The sequence below is a fragment of the Prionailurus bengalensis genome, chromosome E2 (assembly GCF_016509475.1).
Source record: "Prionailurus bengalensis isolate Pbe53 chromosome E2, Fcat_Pben_1.1_paternal_pri, whole genome shotgun sequence".
In the NCBI taxonomy this organism is placed as follows: Eukaryota; Metazoa; Chordata; class Mammalia; order Carnivora; family Felidae; genus Prionailurus; species Prionailurus bengalensis.
This window is the reverse complement of record NC_057352.1, coordinates 37,319,922-37,332,603: the sequence shown is the minus strand read 5'-3', so window position 1 is coordinate 37,332,603 and position 12,682 is coordinate 37,319,922.

The window sequence follows — 12,682 nt, the reverse complement described above, 5'->3', positions numbered from 1 at the left end:
AAGTAACATTAAATTTAATAGTTTTTAATAGAATGCATTTTAATGATTTTATTTTTGTAAAACTAATTATATTTACATTTCCATTCCTATTTCTGTTATTCCTACATTTTTCTTCCCTCTGTTTCTTTTCCTCTTCGCTCTTCTTACGTTTCTATGTATGTAAGAAAGATGTTTGGAATTATGGGCTCCTATTGTCTAATGGCAGCATTTTGTGTGATTTTTTAAATTTTCTTTCGTCAGTATTTTGCATTTCTTGAATTTTATACTATATACTTTTCATTTTGCAAAAATAAGTAGAAATATTTTTTTCCCTTAAAAGCAACATTTGCAGCAACAAAAACATAGGAAGTATGTAAGTAAATATTTTAACAATTGTTAATTCTGGGTGGTAGGAATATAGCTGCCGATATTTTTTTTCTGAAATGTTTTCCATTTAAATATAGAAGATTTGCTATATAGCATTTTAAATTTACAATGAGCTCTTTATCCAAATAAATAAGTAAGTGGCTTTAGATTCAGGTAAAGGTAGATTTAGATTTAAACTCTACGTTAGTGCTTACTGTAGAGAGAACCTTGGGCAAGCTACTAAGTTCTCATGAGTTCATTTTCTTGATCTACAACATAAGGGTTATCCTATGGCCCTAATGGCTACGACATGAGGACAAATAACATAAAAACAATGAATCCATTGCCTGGCATATAGTTAGCTCACCATAAGTGGCATTCTTTTCTCTTATGTTCCATTTTCCTTTTATAGTAAATTTATGGTACCCGAATTGCATAATTATGCACATTTAAATATTACACATAATCACCATGCAGCAACTAGACAGAAACTTACATGATACAGTTAACATATCTCTTACCAACTCAAGGCCTAAAAATAAAATTAATTGCATTTTCTCCTCCAAATCACACAATTTGCAGCAGGAAAAGTATATTATTTACTAAAATATGGAGCCTAAAATTGGCATTAAGAGGAAATCAATGGCTCTTTTAGAAATAAAAATTAATATCTCCCATTTCATCATCTTCCTCCCTCCATCCCCACTACAAAGTCTATCCATATGTATTGAGTAAATACTTAAGTAGGGACAAGTCACTGATGTGTAACTAGACATATAAAAATGAACAACCTAGTACGTTATTTTCCTTGATGACTCAAGGAACATGACAGAAGGCTCTCTATACAAACTAAATAACAGAATGCCACTTGTCCAATTTTTACATGTGCAAGCATATGAGATCCCAAAGACATTATGTGGAAAGGATCCCTTATGGATAGTATTGCCAGATTTAGAAAATAAAATTATACAACATTCAATTAAATAGGAATTTCAGATAAACAATAGGTAAGGATTCAAGTCCTACCCCACTTATGAGTTGTTTGACCTTGACAAAAAGATTCATAAATATCAAGTTTTGTTTTCTTGATAGGATAAAACTGCACCTCACTTTAGAGTCATTTTGAAAAATTAATGACAAAAAACATGTAGAGCCATTAGCAACAGTGGTTGGTACACAGCAGAGAATTTTAACTATTGTTTGGTATTGTGGAAAGACCTTGGATTTTGAAATGAGATGACATATTCATATTCTAGTTCTGGGAGTTGGCTAGTGCTAATGTATATAAACTTTCTGAGCCTCAGTTTCCCATTTTTAACAGGCAGTATTTCCAAATATACTAGCTTCCTATGAAGATCAAGCTAATTTAAGTAGATAAAATGCTTGCTATTCTATTATACAACTAATGGATATTTTATAATACCATGTAATAGACTCATTCACTCATTCAACAAATATTTATTTTGTGCCTATTATTTATAAGGTAAGATGAACAAAAATACACATACTGTATGAGCAAAAGGGATTCAAACTTTCATTAGTATAATTACTTGATTTATATTATTTACAAACAAAGATAATTACTTTGAAAGAAAGAAGCCTAAGTTGGAATGGTAGGACTAGACAAGACTCCCCTTAGGAATGTATATCTCTCTTCGACCAGTTTTCTCATCTGGAAATCAAGGGACTGTAATACAAAAGACATTTAAAAATGTCAGTGGCAGAGTTGGGAATAGAGCTCAAGCTTCTTGATACACAGCCTCCAGCTCTCTCATAATGCAGCTAAGTAGTTCCTAGGCTTCTGCTCCTAACTGCAAAATGAGGCAGGTCAGGGGGAAGAAGATGATCTCTATAGCAACCTAGAGTCTATGAATCTTTGAACTTATCACTGTTACAAAGCGAAGTTTGTAAGGAAACCCCACGAGAGGAATTTACTTATTTTATCCCAAAGCATCTTTGGTCTGAGCACACATATGCCACCATATGGGATACATTTAGAACATTCATTAGGAGAAGAATAATTAGTCTCCCATCCTACAGGAAAGAGAATAGACCCAGAGGATAAATACTTTAGAAACTGAAATAAAAGACTTAAAATAAATCTGCCAAAGACAAATTGAGGAGAAATAAACTGGAGCTCATTTGAAGAAAATCAAATGAAATGAACAATTAATTCACCTGTAAAGCTGCATAGGCACTTGTGTATTAGGGGAAGAGATTGCATTTAATCTCATATGGGTGAGAAGGAAGCATGCAATCATACATTTTAACAGAAGTACCCAAGGAGGATTTCTTCTTTATTACAACAAGGAAAAGAATTGCAGATTTAAAGAACTTAGACCCTTACAAATGGTGATTCATTTTTAACTCCAATGACTTTAATTTTGTCATTAAGCACCAAATGCATATAAAAAGCTACGGGGGACCTGCATATTTGGCTAGAGTTCCAGGGGACTGCAGCATAATGAGAGAAAAGTGACAGAAATGCAGAAGAAAAGGCATTGGAAGGAGAAAAGAAAGAGGTGTGGAGATGTCAAAACCCTAGAGGAAATGCTTTCATTCACTCAGCAAGTCCCATTGCTTTTCTCTTATTTTTTTTATTATTGAGGTATAATTGACATGTAACATTATATTAGTTTCGGGTATACAATGTAATGATTTTGTATTTGCATACATTGGGAAATTATCACCACAATAAGTCTCGTTATCATCCATCACCATACAGTTACAATTGTTTTTCTTTTGATGAGCACTCTTAGGACTTACTGTCTTGGCAACTTTTAAGTGTATGCTACAATATTACTGGCTTTAGTCACCATGCTGCACATTACATTCCCATGACTTACTTATTTTATAATTGGAAGTTTGTGCCTCTTGACCCTATTGACCAGTTTCTCCCCTGCTCAGCAAACCTCCCCTCTTGCAACTACCATTCTCTTCTCTGTATCTGTGAGTATGGTTTTGTTTGTTCACTTGTTTTGTTTTTTAGATTCCACATATAAGTGAAATCATATAGTATTTGTTTTTATCTGTCTTAAGTCACTTAACATAATTCTCTCAAGGTCCATCCATGTTGTTGCAAATGGCAAGATTCCAATCTTTTCTATGGCTGAGTGCTATTCCATTGTGTATATATACCACTTCTGGATCCATTCAGCCATCAGTGGACACCTAGGCTGTTTCCATATCTTGGCTACTGTCAGTAATGCTGCAATGAACATAGGGGTGCATATATCTTTTTGAATTAGTGTTTTTGTTTTCTTCAGATAAATATTTAGTATTGGAATTGCTGGATCACATGGTATTTCTATTTTTAATCCTTTAAGGAACCTCCATACTGTTTTCCATAGTGGCTGCACCAATCTACATTTTCACCAGTGCTATAAGGATCCCCTCTTCTCCACACCCTGACTAACACTTGTTATTTCATGTCTTCTTGATAAAAGCCATTCTAAGAGGTGTGAGGTTGTGTCTCATTGTGGCTATGATTTACAGCTCCCTTATGAATAGTGATGTTGAACATCTTGTCATGTGCCTATTGGACATCTGTATGTGTTTAGAAAAATGTCTAGTCAGGTCCTCTGCCCAGTGTTAATCAGATTTTTTTTTTTTTTTGCTATAGCCTTGTATGAGTTCTTTATGTATTTCGGATACTAACCCTTTATTAGATATATTATTTGCAATATATTATCTCATTCGGCAGGTTGCTACTTCCTTTTGTTGATTATTTCCTTTGTTGTACAGAAGCCTTTTAGTTTGATGTGGCCTCATTTATTTATTTTTTTCTTTTGTTGTCTTTAATTTGCAGTCAGGTCTAAAAGTACATTGCTTAGACTGATGCCAAGCAGCTTATCATCTATTTTTTTCTAGAATTTTTGTGGTTTCAGGACTTACATTCAAGTCTTTAATCCACTTTGAGTTTATTTTTGTATATGGTGTAACATAGAAGTCTACCTTCATTCTTTTTGCATATGGCTGTCCAGTTTTCCCCATATAATTTAACAAAGAGACTGTCCTTTCTCCATTGTATATTCTTTTCTTCTTTGTTGGCAATTAGTTTACCATATATGCATGAGTTTATTCCTAGGATTTCTATTTTGTTCCATTGATCTATGTGTCTGTTTTTATCCCAGTATCATACTGTTTTGGTTACAATAGCTTTGTAGTATAGTTTTAAATTAGGGAATGTGATGCCTCCAGCTTTGATTTTCTTTATCAAGATTTCTTTGGCTATTTGGGGTCTTTTATGGTTCCCTATAAATTTTAGGAATGTTTGTTCTATTTATATGCAAAATACCATTGAAATCTTGATGGGGATTTCTCTGAATCTGTAGGTTGCTTTGGGTAGTATGGATATTTTAACAATATCAATTCTTCCAGTCTATGAGCACAGAATATCTATTTATTTGTGTCTTCTTCAGTGTCTTTCATCAACATCTTATAGTTTTCAGTGTACAGGTCTTTCACCTCCTTAAATTTATTCATACATATTTTATTCTTTTTGATGCAATTGTAAGAAGGATTGTTTCTTAATTTCTCTGAAGAGTTCATTATTAGTGTATAGAAATGCAACAGATTTTTGTATATTGATTTTATACTTGCAACTTTACTAAATTTGTTTATTAGTGTAACAGTTTTTTGATAGAGTCTTTAGGGTTTTCCATATATAAAATCATGTCATCCACAAATAGGGACAGTATTACTTCTTTCTTTCCAATCATTTGTTTTACCTTCTAAAAAGATCCAAGTTTTACACACTTCTCAACAGTTTTACAAAATCTCCAATAAAAGCCATCATTGTGTCTGGGCTAGACAACAATCATGACCTCTAGTTTGTTTGCTTCCATTCCTCCCACCCAACAACGTGTATTTTCCACACGGAAACCTTTTAAGACATGAACAAATACATCAAGTTCCCCTATTCAAAACTCATCAGTATCCCATCACACTCAGAAAAAAAAAAAAAAAAAAAAAAAAAATATATATATATATATATATATATATATATATATCCAGTCTTCCCCAAGTTATAAAACTGCCAACAATGTGGAGTTTATTACATGTCTGACCTCATCTTTCTCTCTCAACTTCATTCTTTGATTATTCTGGCCCAGTTATCTTTTGTTTTTAAATGTTAAGTCTGTTCCTACTTTAGGGGTTTGTCACTTGCTTTTCCCTTTTTTTGGAATTCATGTTTCCTCAGATCCCTAGTTAAACATCTTATTTTAAGTCACGTCTATCAAAAATCTCAGCCCACACTCCTTCTCTTTCTCTTCCATTACTCTGATTTGTTTTTCTCCATAGCATGTATCACTATCTGAAGTTATATATATTCCCTCTCCTTCTCTCTGCCATATTGCAGTATAAGGACAAGGCTTACAAACACACAAAAATAGAAACACCATTTTGAGAAATGGTGTTCAAATATTTATCTAAAACTGCATACAAGATGAACCTGGAGATTTTGACCTGGTCCACATCATTGAGGACTATATCCACTAGCTAAAAGTTCAAAGTTTCTGTCTCCCTCTACCTTTGAGCCTCAAGGTTTTTAAGAAAGGTGATGATTTTATCTGATGTGTTTTCACATAATTATCTTGTTCTCCTATTTTCTACATTGCTGTAATTTTAGAGGCAGGGAAACCATATAGAAATTTCTTTAATTCCTATAGGCATGAGAAGATTAGAATGTGAACCTAGGTTAGAATACTGAGTAGAGTAAGAAGTGGGTAAAAATGAGAGGAGTTGAGGAGACTCATCTTCCACAGGAGTTTCCAACAAAGCTGATCATTAAAATGATACCAGGAAATACTGTATCTTGTGTTATTTCTTCAACTACTGATTTAGGGCCTCACACTAGAAATACTGAATCAGTAAATGAGTTATGTATAAAGATGTATTTCTAGGGCACCTGTGTGGCTCAGTTGGTTGAGTGACCAACTCGTGATTTTGGTTCAGGTAATGATCCCAGGGTCGTGGGTTCGAGCCCCATGTTGCATGTTGGGCTCCACGCTCAGCATTGAGCCTGCTTGGGATTCTCTGCCTCCCTCTGCCCCTCCCCAACCTGGACCCTGGCATGCTCTTGCGCTCTCTCTCAAATATAAAATAAAGATGTATCTCTATTTTTAAACTTCCTTTTTATCAGTAAGATTTCAAATCTGTTAATAATAGTGAATATCTTAATAGCACTTAAAATTAGCTAGGAATTTGGGCGCCTGAGTGGCTCAGTAGGTTAAGCGTCTGACGACTTTGGCTCAGGTCACGATCTCATGGTTCGTGTCGGGCTCTGTACTGACAGCTCAGAGCCTGGAGCCTGCTTCAGATTCTGTGTCTCCCTCTCTCTCTACCCCTCCCCTGCTCACACTCTGTCTGTCTCTTTCTCTCTCTCTCAAAAATGAAAAAAACATTAAAAAATGTTTTTTAATTAGCTAGGAATTATTCCAAATATTTCCCATATAAGTATTTCTTTAAAATGTACAACATTCATATTGGCTAGCTTGTTACTGTATTCAGTTTGTAAGAGACAAAAGTAATGCTGAAAGGTTAAGTAACCTGGTCAAGGGAACTTAGCCAGGAAGTGGTGGGCCAAGGATTTAAGCCCAGTCAGACTGCCTTTAGGACAGTGTTTATCCCGACAGGGAAGGGACAAGGGTACACACGAGGCACTTACTACAGGCACAGAATTTAAGGGGATGTCAAAAAATTCAGTAATCTAGATAAATAATATGTAATACAATATTTTACAAATTCCAAACTAATGCAAAAATTCATGATGAATACAAATTTTAAATGAAGATAGGATCAGTATGCTATGCTCTTCTTCCTTTTCCTTGGAATCACTGAAATGGTTCCTCTGGAGTCAGACCATTTTGGGAGCAGAATTTACATGTCCCATTTGGGGAGGTTGATTTGGGGGACTGTTATGTTATTTAACTGGAAATACAGGGCATATCTAGTTGAGGCCATGAAACTGGAGAGAGCCAGAAAGAGAAAGCATGAAGAGTGAAAAAGTGAGTCTGGTGTAAAACCAAGAAGAATACTTAGGGATTGAGCTAGTCTCCCAGACAGACTGATCCATGATATCAGGAATATTGCCAGTAGGTATCAAGATTGGCTTTAAAGAATGGGGACCACTGAAAAAGCAGTAAGGGAGTATACCTGCTATCACAAAAGAGACCTACCAAATCACAGATAATCTCAGAAACGGAAGTATTTATTTAGTGGCAGAGTACTGCATAATGATAACAGTAATTATCAGTTAAAATAATATGCATTATTGCATTATGCTCAAAGAATATAGCTAGATTGCTAATTTTAAGATTATTTTGCAATAAAAATATAGTTAGGTATTTACATGGGTATTGGAATCAAATACATGTGGGCTAGAATTAATAGATTTGCCTCATAGTAGCCATGCTAGTTTCAGGGAGTAATATAACCACTCTCACACTATTCTTTCATCTATAGACTGAGAAATCTGTGATGATGACAGAAGTGTCTATAATATCCATCTCAGGGTTCAACACTCTAAGTAGTATAAGGTCTTTTTTTTTTGAGAAAGAGAGAGAGAAAGAAAGAGAGAGGAGAGAGAGAGAAGGAGCATACATATTTGAGTGAGCAGAAGAGGGGCAGGAGGAGAGAGATAATCTTAAGCAGGTTCTATGTCCAGTGAGGAGCCCAACACAGGGCTCAATCTCATGACTGTGAGATCAGGACCTGAGCAAAATTAAGAGTCCCATGCTTAGCCCACTGAGCCACCCAGGCATCTCAAATATGTTCTTTCTAATTCTCTTTCAAAGAGATAGGAAACAAAAACCAGAAAAATGTCCTCAATGGTTTACCTTCTTCCAGGAAAATGCAGTTGATTTACTAACCTTCAATTCAGTGCCATAATAAAAAACCTGGGCCATTTTCTTACTAATACTTACTTTAAAGCCTTGTCCACTTAATTTAAAGAAATGCAGCTGCTCCATGGCCTGTACCAGTACACAGGTGCCTTCAACAGAACGTCCCTCAAAGAGCATGATATTTAAATTTGAATCACCACAGTCTTTTTCCAAAGCTTTAGATGACTACGGACATTGCACTTATGTATAAATACAATTAAGTTGTATTACTGCTCCATACTGGAGACTAGTGACTCATTAGTGAGAAATACAAAATATAAAAAAGCCAGGAAAGAAGAGCCCCTTCATAACCTAAATGAAGAGCAGTCAAACACCACTTAAAATGTGCCTGATGGTTTTTGTATCACAACTTTACAAAACTGCTCAGAGCATGGCCTAAAAGAGATTCTTGGACTCTGCAAGGAAGATGAAGGCATAAATGGAATTACCAGAGTTTCGTTCTCAGTGTTTCCATCAACCTTTTCCCTCCAGGTAATTGTGATTTAATTTTTTAAACAATCAAATCCTATGAGCAATGGTGATTGTAAATGCAGCCCCAGTCACAGCAAATCACATTAAAAAAAAGAAAAATGAAAAACAGATAACATGGGCCTCCAGTAATATAAACACAAATGGGAGAATGTAAGCAACAGAGCTAAGGAATGGATCTGGTAATCTGATGAATCATTATTTATTATAAGGAAACTTTTTTTGGTGCCTATACAAATTTTCTTCTCTCAATTTGTCTGTGTGTGTGTGTGTGTGTGTGTGTGTGCACGTGTATACACACACACACATATATATATATACGTATATGTAACTTATTAAACAGCAATACATACGTGTGTGTGTGTGTATGCACACACACACATCACTCTCTATGATGTATATATACATGGCTATCTATACACACAAATATATAATCACTCTATATTACAGTATATCTTTGGAAAGATAAAGAACAATGAAAACAAGAGAAAAATAATTTTGGCAAAATAAGAATTATGACCCAAAGAGTTCTCAATTTAGTTACAAATTTTAAAAAAGGAAGGAAAAAATTAATAATCCAAATTATGAATATAGTATGTGTTAGCTATGTTTGCTATTTCTCTCCTTGAACAGAGTTTACCAAATTACAGCCTATGGGTCAAATCCCCCCCCCCCAACCATTTATTTATGTATGGCCCAGTGAGCTAAGAGCTATTTAAATTTTTAAATGTTGTATAAATGTCTATATAATGTCCTCTATTTTGCCTCTCAGGCCAAAAAAACCTAATATATTTACTATCTAGATCTTTACAGAAAAGTTTTCCAGTCTTTATCTCAGATGTTTTTTTTCTTTACTTAGAAAATCATGTTCATTCATACTAAAATTGAGTGCTTACTATGTGCCAGCCCATATACTAAACATTTTCCATGAAATATCCCATTAAGTGCCCATAACAGCATTTTACAGTAGGTAGCTACTATTATAACCTCTGTTTCCTGTTAGAAGAAACTGAGGCTCAAAAGAGACAAGGACTACCAGGTCACAGAGTGCTGTGAGTAGGGTAGAAACTGTGACATCATGACTACCTAGCATGCACTTCCAACGTTTCTACTGCCTTTTCCTCTGCTGATTGTAAAGTCAGTTCTCACATAAAAAAAGGTGACAAACAAAACCAAGGCAACCTACACAAGGGAGGTCAGGTGAGCAAAGCCACAAAATAAATACAGTAAAACCTTGGTTTACAAGTATAATTCCTTCAAAAACATACTTGTAATCCAAAGCATTCATATATGAAAGTAAATTTCAAGAACCATTGGCTCAGTTGTGATCATGTGACATTCAGCATCATGTACTACTCATATTGCAAGACAGCGCTAATTTATCAAGTAAAAATTTATTAGACATGTTTGCTCCTCTTGTGGAACATTTTCAGAACAAGTTACTCACAATCTAAGGTTTTACTGTATTTAGAAAACCATACTTCAGAAATCATACTAAGCACGGATATGAACAAGGCATGGTTCAGAAGAAAGGATGGATAATGTTAGAGCTACAGATAAAATTCAGTTGGCAAGAGATGTTAAAGACCAGATACATTTTCTTTTTTAGAATGAGATAAGAAGTAACAACCAGCCCTAAGCCCAGAACCCACAATACAGGAAAGATACCCTCTGAAAAATTGGGTCACTCGAGGCTCTATAAAGCCTTCCCATCAGGCACTCCCACTGCCATCATGGACCACAAATGGATAAAGGCACTAAGACTGGAAATCATGACTTGAAATATGGGTTGAGGGGCTGGGGATATTCCTGAGGCCTAAATCAAAATAGCCATTCTCAGACCAGAGAATCAATCCAACAGGTCTCAGTAAAGAGATGACATGTTTAAAAGCAGACAAAGGACATGAGGATGACTGTTGAGAAAGATACAGATTCTAATGTTAAGCTCAAATGCTTATTCTGGTGCAAGTTATTTAACCCCTCTGTGCCTCAGTTTCCTCATATCCCTTAAAATAATAAAAAATTCATTGAGCTGTTGGATCAAATATGTTTATACATTTGGTAAGTGCTACCTAAGTATTTTTGCTATTGTTGCCATTGTTTTTATTATTACTCTTGTTATTTTCATTATAGATGGAACAGAGAAATTTAAAACTGCCTATTTTGGGGGCACCTGGGAGACACTGGTTAGTTAAACATACAACTAGTGATTTCAGATCAGGTCATGATCTCATCATTCATGGGATGGAGCCCCACGTTGGGCTCTGTGCTGACAGCACAGAGCCTGCTTGGGATTCTCTTTCTCTCCCTCTCTCTCTGACCCTCCCCTGCTTGTGCACACATGAATGGGATTCTCTTGGGCACTTGGGACTCTCTCTCTCTCTCTCAAAATAAATAAAAAATATTAAAAAATGAAAATAAAAACTGCCTATTTTGACAAAAGGAAGAAAGAAGTGACTAGTAAGAGACTACAATATTTAAGATACAAAGTTATAAAAGAATAAAAATGTACAAAGAGAGGAAATCTTAAATTTTCAGAGGCAGAACTTACAAGACTTTGTAATAGATTAGATGTATAAATGAGGCACTATTTAAAGATGATTTGTGGGGCACCTGGGTGGCTTAGTTGGTTAAGCGTCCAACTCTTGATTTCAGCTCAGGTCATGATCTCATGGTTTGTGGGATTAAACCCTGTGTCAGGCTCCACACTGGCGGCTTGGAATTTTCTCTCTTCTTCTTTCTCTGCTCCTCCCTAATGCACATGAGTGCATTCTCTCTCTCTCTCTCTCTCTCTCTCTCTCTCTCTCTCTCTCTCAAAATAAATAAACTTAGTAAATAGACAAAGATGATTTGTGAGAAGATATCAACACAGTATTAACAATCATAGTTGGGTTTAACTTAAGAAATATATTGCAAAGAGGGAAACACATTAAGAAAATATAATTGTCACTTTTTAAAAAAATTTTTAATGTTTATTTTTGACAGAGAGAGAGAAAGAGACAGAGCATGAGCAAGGGAGGGGCAGAGAGAGAGGGAGACACAGAATCCGAAGCAGGCTCCAGGCTCTGAGCTGTCAGCACAAAGCCTGTCACGGGGCTTGAACTCATGGACCGTGAGATCATGACCTGAGCTGAAGTTGGATGCTCAACTGACTGAGCCACCCAGGCACCCCATCACTTTTTTAGTAAAGCTGAAAAACAGCAGTTTAGGGATCATGGAAGAATTTCACCTAATAAAAAGAAAATTAATGTTCTACTTAGGTCCTGAGACTCAGTGTTAATGAAATGTATATGCATTGTTTTAATAGAACCTTACTTCAGCACAGTTACTACAGTAATGTTCTAGTCCAAGGGTTGGCAAACTGTCTATAAAGCAAAAGAGTGTAAAGTTTTTAGGCTTGTAGTCCTTAAGCCTATAAAAAGAGCTAAATTCTAATTGATAAATTCTGTCACAACTACTCAACTCTGTCATTGTAATGTGAAATCAGACATAATCAATATGTAAACAATTGGGTGGGAATGTGTTGTCATAAGATTTTATTTCCAAAAACAGGTGGCTCACTGAACTTGGTTCATGGGCCATTGTTTTCCCACTCCTAGTATAGTCAATAACGAAATGTGACTATCTTCACAGTTTGTGGGGTTTTTCCCCCTAATACAGCCCTGATATATTCACATGTGTGTATCTAAGGTACAATGTCTATCATATTATTGGCAAACCAACCCCAGTAATGTATAAAGCAATATGAAGCAATGCAAAGAGTATTTTGAAGTTTATCAAAACGGGTCAGAATTTTTACCACTTTGAATATATGAACACTTCAAAGCCTCAAACTACTAATGTGTAAAAATACAGGTAAGAATCATGATGAAATTTTTGAAAGGATTAGAATTAATATAGGCAAAATACTTAACACACTGCCATACTAGGTTAAGATTTTTTAATTGATAGCTAGTGGTTTT